Source organism: Botryllus schlosseri, chromosome 7, assembly GCF_051294905.1.
Source record: "Botryllus schlosseri isolate E-star chromosome 7, Bs_hap1, whole genome shotgun sequence".
In the NCBI taxonomy this organism is placed as follows: domain Eukaryota; kingdom Metazoa; phylum Chordata; class Ascidiacea; order Stolidobranchia; family Styelidae; genus Botryllus; species Botryllus schlosseri.
In genome coordinates, this window is record NC_137242.1 from 13,572,505 (window position 1) to 13,589,837 (window position 17,333).

At 41.3% G+C, this 17,333-nt stretch overlaps 1 long non-coding RNA gene across 1 annotated transcript; it reads right to left on the reverse strand.

Moving 5' to 3' along the window:
* Window positions 1–1,444: 1,444 nt before the first annotated feature.
* On the reverse strand, window positions 1,445–11,874 carry LOC145442777 (uncharacterized). The gene is made up of 3 exons (XR_013916157.1): window positions 8,775–11,874; window positions 2,586–8,308; window positions 1,445–2,041 (listed from the first exon to the last, which is right to left on the reverse strand). It is a non-coding gene; the product is annotated as an uncharacterized LOC145442777 (long non-coding RNA).
* Between the last annotated feature and the right edge of the window lie 5,459 nt (window positions 11,875–17,333).

The following is a 17,333-nucleotide window of genomic DNA, read 5'->3' on the forward strand; positions in this document are numbered from 1 at the left end:
AAACTCGTACTAATCATCCAGGTTGCCTTATTTTAGCATGCAAATCTTGAGTTACGAGAACGTAGGTTCGTCGCGATGTTCCTTTTATATGCGAGAATCCATGATCTGATCACATGTGTAAGATGAGCCAAATATGATCACTACAGTAGCATATAGGCCTACCCACTCTAAGCTGTGATACATCCGTGGCGTGGGGTCAGGGGAGGCAAGTGAGGCAGTGCGAAACGAGAGGTAAGGCACATACGGGCCAAACCTAACCATTGATAACGCAATTCATCGTAAATAGCTTTTACTTCATTATAACTGATCGGGGCCTACGATAACTTAAGTTATCGTTATAAGTTATCGTAGGCCCCGAACTGATATTAATCGAATGTAACTGTCACACTGTCACACTGATATAACGTTGCGCTACACGCCTACATTTTATTACCGGTACTACAGACCTACTTACCAATCAGAAACATAGATAGCAATGGCCTTGTTTGTAATTCGAATTGTGAATGTCACGTCTACGGCAGTTCATTTCGCGCCGTAGATCAGAAAGAAAATGTGCATTTGAAAACTACGTTGTGATATAGGCGTCGCCATGTCTGCTATTCTCTTTGATTAATCGACGTATCGCACAATCCAAGATTTCGAGTCGGGTAAATAGAATTCGCGAGTGATATTGGTCGCCGGCACGAAAGTAACTTAAATTTTAGAATTTTAAAAAGAGGGGGTCCGAGCCCCTAAACCTGAAGACGGTATTGTCTTTACCTCCCAAAGACATGTTTATACTGTCACGACAATAATTATTCTGGCCGTGATGAAAATTTAATAACAAGCAGCTGCAATATTGATAAGTGTAGCATATCTTATACCTAAAAGAGCCTTATATTGCTCGCGAGCCATAGGTTCCCGACCAGTCTTGTACGCCATCATAAACAGTCCTTATAAATTTGACGAAGGATACTGCATGCCGACTGCATCTGACAAATTGTTTAGAAATGACTTCACATACCGTTCAGGCGAAAATCATGTCATAATTCCGGGATTTTGACCTTTTTATAACTTTTCGTGTAAACCGGACTAGAAGCGCTCTTTCCCAACATGTCAATTCGATTTTATTCGAAGATGAATTGAATGAGCCCATGGCGATGAGCAATCTAAGCATGCACATTGCCGAAGTATTGGCTATTGCTCGTGTTCATGCTCATTGCAAAATGCGCGATACATATGAGCAGGTGCACTGTGAAGTTGTGCACGCTACACAAGTGCACATTGCACAAGTAAGAGATAACAATTCACGCAGTATCCAGTCTGGGAGTTATCACATGTGCCAACAATCAGAAATGGGGATGACTGAGTGAACAATTTGGGCATAAAGTGCAATTAATAAATACGCCAATATGAGAAGTAGGGAAGGTTTTGGCAGGTTGGAAATGTCAGATCTGAAGGTATCTGTGGGTGACTCGCTGTGAACCAATGTATTATACTTGATAGCATTGTTAAATCGAACGAAATCCTTTCAATGCTGGCAATGTCGCCGGTCATAAGGGTTCGAAGGCATAATAGGTACCAATTGAGCATGCGACATTTCTGCGTAAAAACATTGGGAACACTTCCGTGTAGTGTAATATGTTGCGATAGCATCCCGAATAGGACACTGTTATTGGCAGAGAAAACGTCTGGTCTAGCATCAAAGGCGGTGATGGAAAACTGCGCGGGACAACTACGCTCTCTTTTCTTGCGCAAAATACCTATTACATCAAGGGAACAGGATTTGATAATATTATATAACTGATGATTGTTGAAATATCAACGCTCATGACGTTGCGAAGCGGTAACCTATTTCACTCATCGACAGAATAATTTGACGCATTCCACCGTCCTTTTAACGAGTGAACCACTGCTGGCGACTCATGTGGGATTTATATTTAACCTATAATTATAATGATTTCATGATTTGTATGTGTCGTGATAAATCATGTCACAAAATCCTTCAATAGAAAACGTCAATTCGAGTCAATGTCATATTACACATGTCACGTATAGTAGGCTTACCATACGTCCTCTTTTAAGAGGATTTGTCCTCTTTTTTGACTTTTTTGAAAGTGTCCTCGGAGGACGCCCTTTTGTCCTCTTTTTTGAGATTTTGTCCTCTTTTTTGAAAATTTAGGTCAGATATAGAGGAAATTGCGAGTGATATGCCGCAAATTAGCGCAGAAGTGAAGCTCCGGCGGGTATTTCGGAGGAAAAGCGGTGATTTCAGCTCTGAGCGAAATGAAGACCTTTTTTTTTTTTTTTTTTTTTATTTTTAGTCATCCACCAAGCAATGTGGGGTGAAAAACGTGTTTTTGAGCTCTGAGCCGAAGTGATGACTTTTTTTTTTTTTAGTCATCCACCTGGCAATGTAGAGTAAAAAACGTTATTTTGAGATCTGAGCGGAAGTGAAGACCTTTTTTTTTTTTAGTCAACCGACCGCAAAGTGGGAAAAATTCACCGGTTTTTGAGAATTCTACTCCGGTTTTGTATCTTGCAAATTTCTGAAAAAGTGTCCTCTTTTTGCATTTTCAAAATATGGTAAGCCTACGTATAGTCACTAGTCGGACGCCATTTCGTGTACTGTACAATGTTTGTTCAGGCCTCTGTCGACTGGCGAGTATCGACTGAGTCCCCGATTGGTTCGAAGGTTGACCCAAACATTGCTGACGGGGCGATAAGCAGAAAGGGGGGACAGAGTTGACTATCGTCATGAATGATACATATAGGGATCGGGAATCTTGTGGGTAATATCAGACGCAGCAGAGGCATTATAGCCACAAATTTATATGCAATCAGATAAATAGATATTGCCCTATGGCCTCCCTCTACCATTTGTATGATACCATACCTTCTCGAAATCATCGAAAGTCGATCCGCGCCAAGCCATTAACACGCCACTTCATATTCCAGCCCAAAATAAGATTTCTTCCCGTTTTGATCTTCTTGCGTGTGCTCATTGTTCTCAGTCATTCACTCGCATTATCAGGGCCTACCCACGCTTTACATTTTAATAAGTGTGTAATGTGTATAGATGGAACGTTTTCTTCCCTGTGCCATCGCGATGTGCTCATGATGTACATTTGAATCCTCGATATACAGTAATCTCATTTGATTGCCGGGGGGAATAATGATTGGCTCTATACCAGGCTGTAATTATAAAGGCGTTACCGCGATAAGCCACAAATTAGTAATTACCACGTCGATTTGTGCCATACGCCGAGACGTGGTCAAGAATTTTTACGGGTACTTTCGCTCCTGACATACGATCGATTCAATTGATTTCCTCTGTAAACAATAGTTTCGAACGCGAAGATGGTGAGTCATCCCTGGTGGGGTGATACTGTTTCTGTACCGGGAGCCGCGACCCAGTATTGATCGTACAATGGAACTGTTCAGGCAGGAATGTCTCAAGCAACAACTCTTTCAATTGCTCAGTACATAATTTCCGAGATGAAAAGATATGCCTCTGTAATTTTGCAGCGTTATCATCCTGAATATCCATACTGTTGGCAGTAAGTCATGCTCTGCTGCTGGCATCGTTTAGTTGTTACACTTGTCGACGAAATTCCTTCGAATAAGATCCCTATCAACCTGATAGAGAAATAACATTATTAGCGTCGAGTGTGTTTGGATAAGGACAAATGATTTCCACGGAAACCCGTGATATGAAGCTACTCTCGACGCGAAGCGGCGTCAATGCGATGAGGTATCTGTCGACCACATGGTCTTGTTGTAGGTAGAATATGGGATGTGACGATTATAATCCATTTATAATTATGGAATAATTGACAAACTTTCGTTAGAGCCCAAAAGTGTAGAGCACTCTTTCCGAAACCCGTATACTCTCGGTAGCTATAGGAATTATTCGATGCCGATCCTCGGTAAAAGGGTTACACTGTCTTGTCGAAATCAGTTGCGATATTGCGTTAAACAAATCAGCTAAATAATTTGAATGCCGCTATGTTTTTAGTTAGGTGCATGTACAATTCATCATCACTATCCTCGCTATCTTACTGAACAGTTCACATTAATCAATGTCAAATACTTGACAACGGGCCATTTTTACGATAAGGTCGATTAGGTCCGTCTTTGCTTTTACGCATGAAGCCAACGAAATGGATTGCACGCATTAATTTGTAAGAGGTCCGTCTCGAGTGACTCTTGATCAGCGCAGTACTTGGCGACACTTTCCGAACGAATCACAAAATCGCAAATCATGTACTGGGCATAACGGATTGTGAACGTTGAGTCACTGGAATTCATTTACAAATCTCTCTAACAGATTAAATAATACAATTGACTCTTCAGCATTTTGCACAACTGTGTTTTGTCAATCAAATTGCCGAAATCGCAATGGTTGTGGTTGGTCAATGGTCAAGTATCAGAGATGCACTTCAGCTATTGTGATTGAAATAAAACTTGAGAACCACACCTTGGGATATAGCTTTGGCAATGAGAACTTACGGCCGTCGGCTGTTGACTTGTTGAGCCAAGTTTTTGGATATTACATCGACAACACAGGTGATAAGTTTGAAATGATCGACCCTTCCCGTAATTCCTCAAAAGCTGTCTGTGCGCGAGAGCAGTCGATTTAGCGAGCAGCAAATGGGTTAACTCGTTTGAAATCTTGTGACCGTCCTTGCGCACTCCAGTGTGAACAATGAACCTAAAACGGCCAAGAGTGGCGATGTGCCGCTCGATTTTTCTGAAAAAACATGATGGCGCAGATGTAGTAATGGTGGCTTTCTTACGAAAACAAGACGCTTGTTATTCCCGAAATCCTTTTAGTATATGAATAACTGAGTCGTGCATGCCCCAGACAATCATCATGGATTCCGATAACACAATGCTAGTAATTTTGCCGAAAGAAAACATTTCCCCCGGAATGGAATTCTCTAGCGTGACGATTGTTCATCCGGCTCATCTGACGCAATCTCGCCAAGTAACTGAATAAGGTTATTCCATTTTTGGTAGAGTTGAATCTAGGATGTTAATCAGCAACTCGGGTTATCACTTGGGAGAAATTCCTTGCAAAAGCATAAACTGACGGATAATACGAAAAGTCTGTGCGCGCGTGATTAAACAGCGGCAATCACCCACCTAATCGAAACTGAATATCACGTCGAAATCGGCCTTGAATCTTCATCATCATTGGATGGAGCCAAGATCTCCTTCGATGCGTAATACCGACGTGCTTCTTTTCGGTATACGAATTTTGTACAATTGAAGGAATGATTTCATCCATGTCCCGCATTGCAATCTCTATCATTGACAGGGCTATACTAGATATCGTCTTTAGACAACTGGCCAATGGACATAGTCTTACTTCGAACTATCATGGAAAGTTCCGTTGCTATCATCTGAGTCTATCATTGACTGTGTTACCAATCACTGTATCCCGACCTTCTTATATCGCTCCACATTGAACTGTGTAGGCATATTGCTGTTATACGGTCTGGGAAGGTCATGCTGGTATACAAAGGAACTGTCCATAGTGATTGAAGCTCCTGCTGCGAATAAAAAAACGTACACCCACCACACCAGGGCTAGGAACCGATGTTGGTTCAAGTCGATATGGGTTGAAGTACATTCATGGCCTCTGGGACTAATCATTCCTTGGACAAGACGATGCCTAATGCCTAACGCATCTGAGAATCCATATCTTCTTTGTCACGCGGCATCAGAATATTACATTTGAATAATACATTCATATCTATTTCCCGAAGCTTTTGAGCTGACACTCATTAGGGGTTACTGTCAGCTATAATGCTAACGTTCAAAAACTTTGTTTAACAATGATAACCATCGCTAATTATGGGGCATATATAAATATATTATTCCGTATGCAATTGAATAATACATAATATTCGTATTGAAATAAACCGGAATATATCCGGCTGACACTCGTTAGGAGTAATTGTCATGTCAGACGAAAATATTTGGGTTTATTTCAATATGACTTTGACTATATTATTGAATATACTTAAATTGTGCGTCTCCAACAGTCTCTTCGTATATATTATTCAAATGTATCATATGAGCTTCTGTACTGCTAAGCGTCTCTTTACATCAGAATATATACCATTGGCATAGAATTGAATAAGCAATTGACATAATACAAAAATAAAGAACACAGCACTGCAGGGAAAGGGGTCAGAGGTTTTAGCGGTCGTTGTGCCTCGCACTGTTAGGTCTCAAATAAACGGATATTGTTGCCTTTGCTGAACTAAACCGCAGGCTTGAGCTTGACACATGTGCTTTTGAAGAGAGAAATGGACGTAAAAAGATCGTTTTTCGTTTGTTTTTTTAATTCACCAAGGTAATCCCAGGCCCCCAAATGCCTTCTCATGGACCCCCGAGGGGTTGTCGGCTGGGAACCGCTGAATGGCATGGAATAAAATCGAACGTATTCACTGATAATATCATGGTATTATGCTGTCATACTGTGGCTTGGTTCGAAGATATAATCACGAGAACGGGAGTAAAATGGGCGTGCCCAGCCTAAAGAGCCTTTCTGACACTCTCCGACCTATATATTACAATAAAACTGTCTCACACTAACGTTGAGTTTAATCAACCGAAAACTCAGGAAATGATCAGTCAAATCTGATATCAGCCATTCGTCCGTTATCCCACTCCGCGCACGTCCGGCCTTCGAGTTAGCGTTGATTAATCTACATGCTGATCAGCACTTAATCCGGATGCAAATGCCAATTAGTGAATGCAAACAGGGCAAAGCAATCAATGACCTTCCCTGCACCTCAGTGTCACAGCACAGGAATTGGAGTTGAATTAGAACGCAGCATCGTGATCACGATCAAACATCTAGTTCAACATGGCGATTGCGTTGAGATCACTATCGTTATCCTGGGTCCTATCTTGCTTATCATGCTCGACGCAATTCCTGTATGAGCCCATACAAGGAGAAAATGGTTTTCAATCCCCCGTGTTTTCCATTGGACTCGGCTCACGAAAATTGGAATTGGCTCCCCGCCTCCATCAAAATAACTTCCCGCAAATTCATCACGTGATTGTGTTTGAAGGGCTCTTGAAAGCTGTAGAAGTCTCGATCTCAGGGCACTTTAAAATCAGTATGACTTGGATGACTAAAGTCGAAAGGATTACGCACCACTACATTCGAAACGACTCACCGGCACACCCCGTCATCGCCCGACAATTTATTCTGCTAGTATGGTATGTACAATTGTACAGTACATGTGCAAGGTTTGGAACACTCTAATAACAAAAACAATCAATAAATGGCATTATAAGCAAGTATGCTGCGGTGTGTGCAGCTTAAGGATGTGATAAAACATTTTTCCAATATAGTGTCTTTGAATTTTTCACTGCAATGAATATCCGACTTAGAAATTGTTCAATAGCGCAACAAAATACATAATAACTTGACTGCTGGAGGTAACTGAATAACGATGTGATATTCCAGCATTATGTGTAGGCCTACCGCCAACATTGAATCTGTAATGATGAGGTCAGAATTTTACAGAATTTCCGTGATACTCCTAAAGATACAGAGGGTTGGTTCTTAAATCGCAGAGCGACTACTTCTTCAGTTAATGAAAATAATTTCATGCGATTGAGCTTATCACACATTTGGAACGTGCAGTCTTTAGTCCGTATAGTTGTACAGAATGCACATTGTGCAGTTTTGTACACTATTCGTCTGATCCGGATTAGCGGTGTCTTAAAAGCCTAGAAGTGGGCCGTGCTACAATTCGGGAGATACGAAATCATACTAAAGAATATCGGCTTGGTGTAAATAACCATTGATGTCGAAAAACACCATGAATCCCACAAACAACAACAACATGTACGTACATAAATAAAAGATAGGGGCCAGTGCCGTACGCCTAAGATATAGAAGGGTACTACTGATAAAGAAATGACCGTCGGCATATATTGCCGGCCATAATGGCGGGAGTTACCACGTAAATATGATAAGTATCGATAAGTAACCGTTGGCAAACCGAACATAAATCATTTTGCCAAATTTCGCTTCGAATTCAAATACATGAATAGCGCTGTCCGATTTGAAGCAATTTTAAACTTCGAGATTCAATGACATACCGCAACAATCTTGACGAGCTTGAAATATTTACCAGATCGTGATCGTTTTGTGCTCACGTAATTGGCAAGACGATGATCATGTTCCCGGGCTCTCTAAAACGAAGCTGTAATGACACACGCCAATGCCATTCAATGTAGTAATTAGCACGTTTCTTCGTATGAATGACTGCTTTCAGATTGGAATGACGAATGGCGCCTAGAAGAAAATACATCGTTACAGAGTGCGAAATCACGAAGGAGAAAATAAGAACGCGCTTTCGACAACGTTTAAACTCAAATGTCAGGATTGTTCAGCCAAGAAAGTTACACGCATTGCGCTGTAATGTAAATGATCAACAGAGATTATTTTCAGGAACAAGTTCCAACAACAACAATGTGAATTATTATCAACATACCATGAGCAAATACTTTTTCTTCGCGTACACCGCATATATTTTTCCAAAGTAGCAGCCAGCAAAATATCAGAATATCAGACAAACAAATTTCTATCGTAAAAATGACGTCACTTCCAAATTGTTACACATCACATTCGGTGACGTGAATATATTATAAAACATCCAAATTCAGAGAAGACAAGGTCGACATTGGCGTTTTAGTAGTGCGCATTACACAGAATGAAGAAATGGTAATAAACGATAGTACGGCGTCAAATACAATGATACCTTTCAAATGTATTGGTTAATTTTCCATTTCTGGCAAAAGTCGCGTGCACTTGAAATTGGCGTATACTGTGTATCAAATTGCGCGATTCTTTCAAACAATAGCGCCACTGTCGGATGATATTGCCGTGCGCTTTAAATTCCCACATCACCACTCTGTACACTTGTACAGTGTATAATTTCGTGATACAAAGTAACAGCGGTAGATCCGTTAAACATCTAATATGATGAGTTGACGTGACGCAGAGCAGAAATGATTGAAAAAAAGTTGTCAACTCAGCCGTATGAACACAATTTGCGCCTTGTGTGAAAACAGTAATACGCCATAAAAGGAAGACACAGCTGAAGCCACTTCCTTATTTGGCAACAATGTTTCGAACGCCCGACGTGTGGCAAACCGCTCGCAGCGGATTATCGCATACATCGCCCAATCTAGATTAAACAATATGACTTACGTCACCGATTCTTTCGGGAGGATTCAATTATATTGCTGGTGGAAGCCACCTACACAAACACAAAATACGATAACGCGTTCTTTCTTATAATTGTGTGCGCAAGTCTTATTTTAAGATGTACCAAATAATGTCACGGCACGTGACTAATTGTCGAATGGTATTTCCATTATTACGTGGACGCGCGGCAGGCCATGGCGTACGATGTTGAACATCGACCCGCTGCTTGGCATTTCTGAATTCTCGGATCAAGTCAAGACGAAATTTTTTAGGTGTAGGCCGGGCCTATGATGTATTGGTCTCGTGAATCTATTGATCAACGCGGAACACAGATTAGGATCCGTGTATCTAGTCGGTGTGGCAAATTCTTACCAAGTTGGTCAGCATATTAGCCAATAAGACACTCAAGTAGACAGAGTGCGCAATATTATCAATTCATCGTGCTCAAGTTTTAGTATATATAACAATTGGTCCGTGGACATATGAGCATGTGACATAATATTATTATACCAAATTATACCAAAAGTACATCTTACAGATGAAGATCATGAATAGTACTCTGAACACTCTGAAGTATCAGAGTAAAGTCCAAAATGCATCGCATCATCAAAAAGGCTTGGATGTTGTTACGATATACCCACCCCCACCCGCAGGTACCTCAGGTAGCCTATAGTTAAAGTGGAATAATAAGATTGACATATCATTAGGGTTACCATATTTTGGAATCGGAAAAAATTTTCAAGAAAAAGGTCAACTTTCTCGCTCAGCTCCTAAAATACAGTTGACAAAAAAGGTCAACTTTCCTGCTCAGCTCCCGAAACACCCGCCTGAGCGTTAGTTCAGTGCTATTTTACAGTATCTCGGTCGAATTTTGCCCTATGTTTAACCAAAATTATCAGAAAAGAGGATAAAATCTCAAAAAGGAGGACATTTAGGCGTCCTCAGAGGACATTTTCAAAAACGCAAAAAAGGAGGATAAATCCTCCTAAAGGAGGACGTATGGTAACCAAAACCCTACATATCATTCAATCAGTCTTTCTTTACATATCAGTCAGATCGTTATGTAATGTAAGTTATCTGCAACTCCAATCGCACACACGCTATATCAGCATAATTGCAGCCGTATATCTATTTGGCATAATATATCAGATCATTTGATCAATAAGTAGGTGGAGAAGCATATAGGAATATATTAAATTATTGCACTCGTCTGTGCATTGCGGGAGTGTGCCTGTTCAGTTCACGTGTCCACTGTCCACTGTTCAGTGTGCAAGTGCATGTTGCCGATCGAAGCAGATTTCTTGTTACGGACCATCCCTGAAGGTGTTGTGCAATGGTCAGATATTTTCGCTATCAGATGAAAATAAATACAATGAATTAGGCAAGCAAACAACATAAATATGATACGTCAAATATTTCGGTCCGGCATAATGACCGATTCGTCAAGATTTTCAGTACATGTTATCCGCCAAAATGATATGGTGGACATTTTCGGAAAATGTTTAGCGATGGCTTGTCAGCTAAAATTGGTATATATGAGCTCTGCGCCGGTTCGAGGACCGCGTCAGATGTAAATCGTAGCCTATTAGTCACGCTGAAATCACTGATTGTTACTATGCAATCCTTACGTTAATGCGGCCATACTTACGTCATTGTCGGACTGCCTTCACATTCTTGACATGCCTTGATGTCTTTGTTATTTTTACTCGATTTTGCTCTTTGCAAACTTTTTGCCCGCGGAACTTTTCGAAAAATCTCGTTGCCGCATGAACTCGACTAGGCATAGGCAATTAGGCATACTTTCGCGCCAACACGATTTGGTATCGTAAAAACACGACCGTTACGTCGAGACAATACAAATTTTATTATATACACATTACACAAACATACCAGGTATCATACGATCGGCAGCGTGGGCATTGGGAATCTCTCATCATCACAACACTTCAGATTGAGAAATGCCGTCGATATTATGCGAAGTTTGTTTGAGCAACACCTTTGTCTGCAAACCCTTATCCTCTACTATTCGATAAAGTACGTATGGTAGTAGAAAGAACCTCGACTCGCCTACTGCAGCATAAGCTGTATTAAAGTGTGGTACATGCTGTGTAGTTGACGAATGCGCGTTGCGCATGTAATGCACATTCGAAAGCTGTATCGCCATTAGTTCATGTCCGTACAGTGGTACAATTCTTAAATGTATAACGGCAATTGCCGTATGCATTGGTCAACGTGATGCCGTTATGGTCGGACACAAAGTTGATCGCTTCGCTATCAAAGGGCTGCTGACGTATGGAGGTTTGAGAAATTTATACCAAATGCCACATCAAATGTTTGAATTTATCCATAATTTGACGACATTCGGTTGAATTAGATTAGAGGGTCGTTCGGCTTCTCGGGATTATGGAGTTGTCACAGCGGATCAGTGCTCATCTGCTCACAGTGCTCACTGCTCAGTGCTCATGCTCAGAAACCCTAACGTTAGTCTCATCCCAGAAGCAATTGAGGTGAGTCACGGAGCAATTTGTAAAGTAATGATTAGTACTGTTCGTATTATTATAACAGTAATAAATTAGATCACGTTGTCGAATTAGTTTTACTATAATCTTTTTGACCGACTATCATCATGAGCGAACGTCAGTAAATGGGTTGAGCTGAATTCACTATTCACTTCTACATTGTAGAAGGAATTTTGTCGCTGTGGTGTAATCATGACAAGTAGACAAGCGCGTGAATAGGATATGCCAACCCACTGTTAAGAAAAGTTCCGCTAGCGAGTCTTTCAGTATATACGTACATTATTTTACAATTTATACATGACCCCATTTTGGAAATGAAGATTACAATATGACCTCAAACATTGCAGACTGCAGAGGCAAACGGGATAGATGATGTACTTTGAAAACGAGTACGCACCCCGCATTAATATACTGTAGCAGAGCAACATGGATGGAACAGTGCATTGCAGCTTCGGCACAAATTTGGTTCAATGTCAGCACCACAAGCAATAAGTTAGAATTATTGCAGTACATAGACGACAGGTACCTGCGTGTGGGCCATCAGCTTTTGTATTCGCGCCATTAATCACCAATAGTTCAAAAGTTTGCGATTTAAATCAATCAGAAAAAGGGGTGCATGGATTGTACATATGTGTATAATAGTAGGGTGTTGATGTTTCGCCTGTAGTCATCATATCCCCGAACAAAGGTATGCCCCATAGATGAAAATACCAGAAAGAGTATATTTAGTAAGTCGCATGTTCCAGAGTAATTCCCCCCCAACCCACTTGTTGACATTTCCTCTAAGAATCGCGCTATTTTGGGCGCATCGTTAAATTTTCCAGGCGATACACACACACGCATACATCATCCCGAGCTTGGAGTAACGGAAGATCGTCATGTTTAATGATATACATAAATAACCGAGACGGATGCGTTATTTTGAAAGCTAATTTCCTTTCTAAAAAGTATAAATGATGACATTTGGATAAGTTACAGCTCAATTAATACACGTGCATTGCAAAAATAACGGAGTAAATTTATTTTCCGTGCACTTCGGATGATCTATGCTGAAATCAAATGTCTAGGCGGGTTTCCTATGTCTCTTTCCTGCTTCATTCACTATGCCCATCAGTATATACGGTTGTGCGTCATACGACGTCACTCCCGAGGTTGTTCGTTTCAGGTCAGTCTTTATACCGGCAACGAACACATGGAATCGAATCAATCGCAGGGAGAAGGCGCGCGTAATAATCGGCAGCGGCAAAAGAACCCCCTCGTAACCCGATATCTGTTTCTTATAAGTGCCGGGGCGAAAACGGAATTTGCTGCAACTAAACGTATAAATTTCGGGCGACATCAAAGCCATAAGTGTTGACGACTGGATCTCTCAGGCGCCACAGTGGCCCAATGGCCACGCTCAAATGAAAGTGTTTGTGATTCTAGTTGCGACAACCTTCAAATCGCGATTATACATGGCTTACCGAAATGTCAACTACCAAAAGTGTCCCAAAATACCCATTCAATTGAAATATTCGGGATTATGCACCAAATGTTAAAACGGGAAAGTGACAACTAGCTTGTTATTGAAGTCATGCTTCCATAGAATGGGTGACACGAACACATGACGCTTCCTGATATATGGACAATGGACAGTGGACAAACACGTGCTTGTAAACCACAAGTCGCGGCTGACTGAGACCCATACTTTGGAAAACACTGACGTTGAGCGAATCAATATGCTCGCGACAATGTTCGCCGCTGTAATGTAATGCGGCATCCGACTGCGAACCATGCCATCAACGTGTATAGTGGTCTGCAATAAAATCATATTTAATTTTCTATAATATCATTGCAAGTTGTCGCTACAAGCTTTTTGCGTCCTCGTTAGATTGCAATGCAGTACTTAAAATAGCGAACAATAGTACGGAATCCGTTAAGCCGCCATCGTCATGATACCAATGGAAGTGGGTTCGGACTCCAGTTCTGCCAAACTTCTAGGTGTCGGAGGTTTACGTGGGCTCCTCTTCGCTAACCTCACTGCGATTGCAGTGTATGAAAAGCCCAGAGTGAAGGGGAGCCGAGTCAAAAATCGGCAGTACCGACGAAGATATGGCCATATAGACGAGGGAGACCGATGGTGAAAGAGTGCGAGTGTGAGAAGTCGTCCGGAAGAAGACGAAACACGCTAAGACAATGAATATTACACATATTACTGTCATGGCGCACATGACCTTAATAGGTGAAAAGCACCACTGCTGTGTCAATAAAACAAACAAATAAACAAACGGAGAGAATATGAATGTTTTGATACTAAGTTTATGTATAAATTGGCAGTATGCTTTTACTCCACTGCGATCGCGGTTATGGGTTATGCTAGGTCAGTAGATACGGCCTCATTGGGAATCGCATATTGGTAGGATAAGTATTATAAAAATTTTGGTTGTAATATGAAGAAATAATAAAAAACGAATATTTTCTCGTTCAAATGATAACCTTACTATTAGGACATTTCGCCTCGTAGCAAAACGATCATTACAGAGCATTGAGATTGGACAATGGACATATTGCTTCAGCTAGAGCAGTGATTCCCAACCTTTTTTGACTCATCGCCCCCTTTTCAAGCTCAACGCCGATCATCGCCCCATTTGTCCATTTTCGCCCCCCTATCGCCCCCTTCGTCATTTTCGCCCCCCTAGGCCGCCAAATCGCCCACGTTGGGAACCACTGAGCTAGAGGCACTGCCTCATTTGCTTCATTGGACCGCACGTCACTGTATTATATGTAATACTGTTGATATCTATTGTCGACATCAGTTTGTCGGTATAGATAGGCAACTTGTCGTGTTCTAAGATGGCGACACGTACCTGAGAACTTGGTGTTGAGGCCGACAAGAAAATTACGAAAATCAGCCAATTGCTGTTTGAATTAGGTGCAGACTAATGATAATATTGTAGCGAATTTCTTCGGTATCCAGATGTTCAAACCCGCCTCATATGTCGTCATTTTTAATTCAAGTAATAGCTAAATATAGTTAACAATAGTAAGGGATGGGATTCTCATTTTAATTAATGCTTTTTCTAATCCAGGCATATCTCCAAACCATAGCCATCAGTGATGAAGTTATCCACGGTCGTAGCTATAGAATTTCCGAGGTGCCAAATACTAAATTCTTAGACAATTGCACCTTGTTCCCAAATGATTACAGGAAACTAGCTTCAGGCTATACAATAAATTGCAAAGTAATTTATCTGATCTCACAATTTCCGGTGAGGGATTTTTTATTATCTATTCTTTGATAGCTTCATGGTGGGATATAACTTTCACCGTCATCTTAACGGCAATAAAAGCGTGCTGCATTTCTAAGCGAGGTGAATTCAAAACAAAGTGAGAACTTTATTTGTATCAGTGAAGTAATACGCCGATGTCTAGAACATTTCTAATCCTAAAACCCAACAACAACACCGATTTTGTAGTATCTTGTCGTAAAGGCAAGAAATTTATTCCACATTAAGACAAACTCCAGCGCTGGTAAATTTGGGCTTCTTTCTAGCGCATTTTACAGATACATCTGCGTTATGCAAGTATATTTCAAAGGGCACTGCACTCTAAAAATGATGTGGTCTCAAATTGAAGGGCAAAACAAAATAAAAATTTTGACCGCAGCCGTTTTCTTCAGAACGCCACGGTAATGGAGCTGCAATTTATTGAAATTTCGATAGCAACTTCACGCTCCAGCAGTCACGCAGAGATCGAACTTTATGTCGTTGTCAGCCGATGTTACGAAGGAAATCTGTCGTCTCTGTACTCCCCTCGTGTTGCGTGATAAGAAAGGAAGATTATGACACCATGATTTAATCCAAACATTTCAGACGGTACGATTGAAATTCATCCATTAACAATCGCATGTGTACTGTGCAGTGTACAGATTTAATTGCATACCAATACATGGGTCAGTGAATTACATGATGAGGTTTTGGAAACTGCATCGATTAGGATGCCCTCAATACAGGACCGTAACTGCCGCACCACAAACCCCCCAATTGAGGGCGGCCCGGGCTCGAAGGGGGCCCAAAATTATTTCGTGAATTAGCATAAATTATAGAGTATTTTTTGAAAATTTAGGCAACATTTCAAAATTTTTTCGCGCTAGGCGCGATTTCAAGGTGCCAAATATCATGATTATTTGGTACCCTTCCCCAAAGAAAAGAACACACAAGATTTTTAGAAACGGGCATATCGGCGTTGGCCAATACCGCGACACGACGCACCAAGACATATCACGATTTAGGACATATTACATGCGACTCCAAGAAGTGTGCCAGAACGATCGAAAACCTTGGCCGAAAAGGACTGCCCTTACGCTGACCGAAAACTTCGTTATATATACAAAATACATATAGGTTTAATTGTCCATAGCCTAGGCGCCTAAATGAATGGCGCCGAATGTTCCTGTCTTGGCAATCTGAACCTCAGAAGACGAATTCCATCCCGCAGGTAAAAATTATACGCCAGTGAAGAAACACTAATTTGAAATCGTGTGCGTACGTCTGCCCGATTCTAATATATATGTTTTCATATAGCAGACAGGAGGTCACGAAATAACATCAGGTAACGAATTCATAGCAACGGGTCCGCCCGCCCGAAGATGTTTAATTATTATTTACGGGCCCTACAGTTTCCAAGACGCCTCACTCAGCTCTACCGGTAAATCTGATAAAATGAGCAGAGAGGACAAGAAATTGATAGCAATATATATGCAATTCCCGATCTTATTGACCGATTTTATCATTATTATCGAAAAATTTTGCGCTACGCGCTGGCTCACTAAACAGTACGGCTGATTTCGCGGCAAAACCGATCAACACGATGGGATGGGGGCGTAATATCACCCTGTGGGAGCCTAAGACCCAAGTTTTTTGGGGACCTGACGAAGTTCTGTTTCGTTCCTGCCAACGGGTATACGCCCGAAGATGTTCAATTATTGTTGAGGGGTCCTACCTTTTCAAATACATCTCACTCAGCTCTATCGGTAAATCTTATTACGTCAGCAGATAGGGGATAAGAATTGATAGCAATATACATGCAATTCCCGATAATACTGACCGATTTAATCACGAATTCTTGAAATTTTTCGCGCATCACGCGTCTAGGCTAGAATAGGTGGCCCACTAAACGAACACCCACTATTAATGACAAGTAGCGGCAAAGAGCAGGTATACAAAGGGGCTTCGCCCCCCAGAAGTCCGGTTTATCAACATACGGGGGCCCAAGACCAACGTTTTTTTGGGGGGGGGCTGACGAAGTGCTGTTACGGCCCTGCCTCAATATTACCGTTTTGCATTGCTCCGAATGAAAGCATACAATATGCTAATTTCGTCTTGCCAACTGCTGGCGACATCCCGGGTTTACAAATATATCTCTTTCGTTCCGATATTTTGTAGTCTGTTGATCACATTCCGGAATGGCGTCAATCAGCTCGGTATATTAGATTGGCGATCAACGTGCGCACCGAACCAGCCAGTGACTCTGAACACCTCAGTCGCGGCGCGAAAGGCATTCACAATCACTCTGGCACAGGTGTTTAATTGTGTCACTGCCTCGTCTCAATA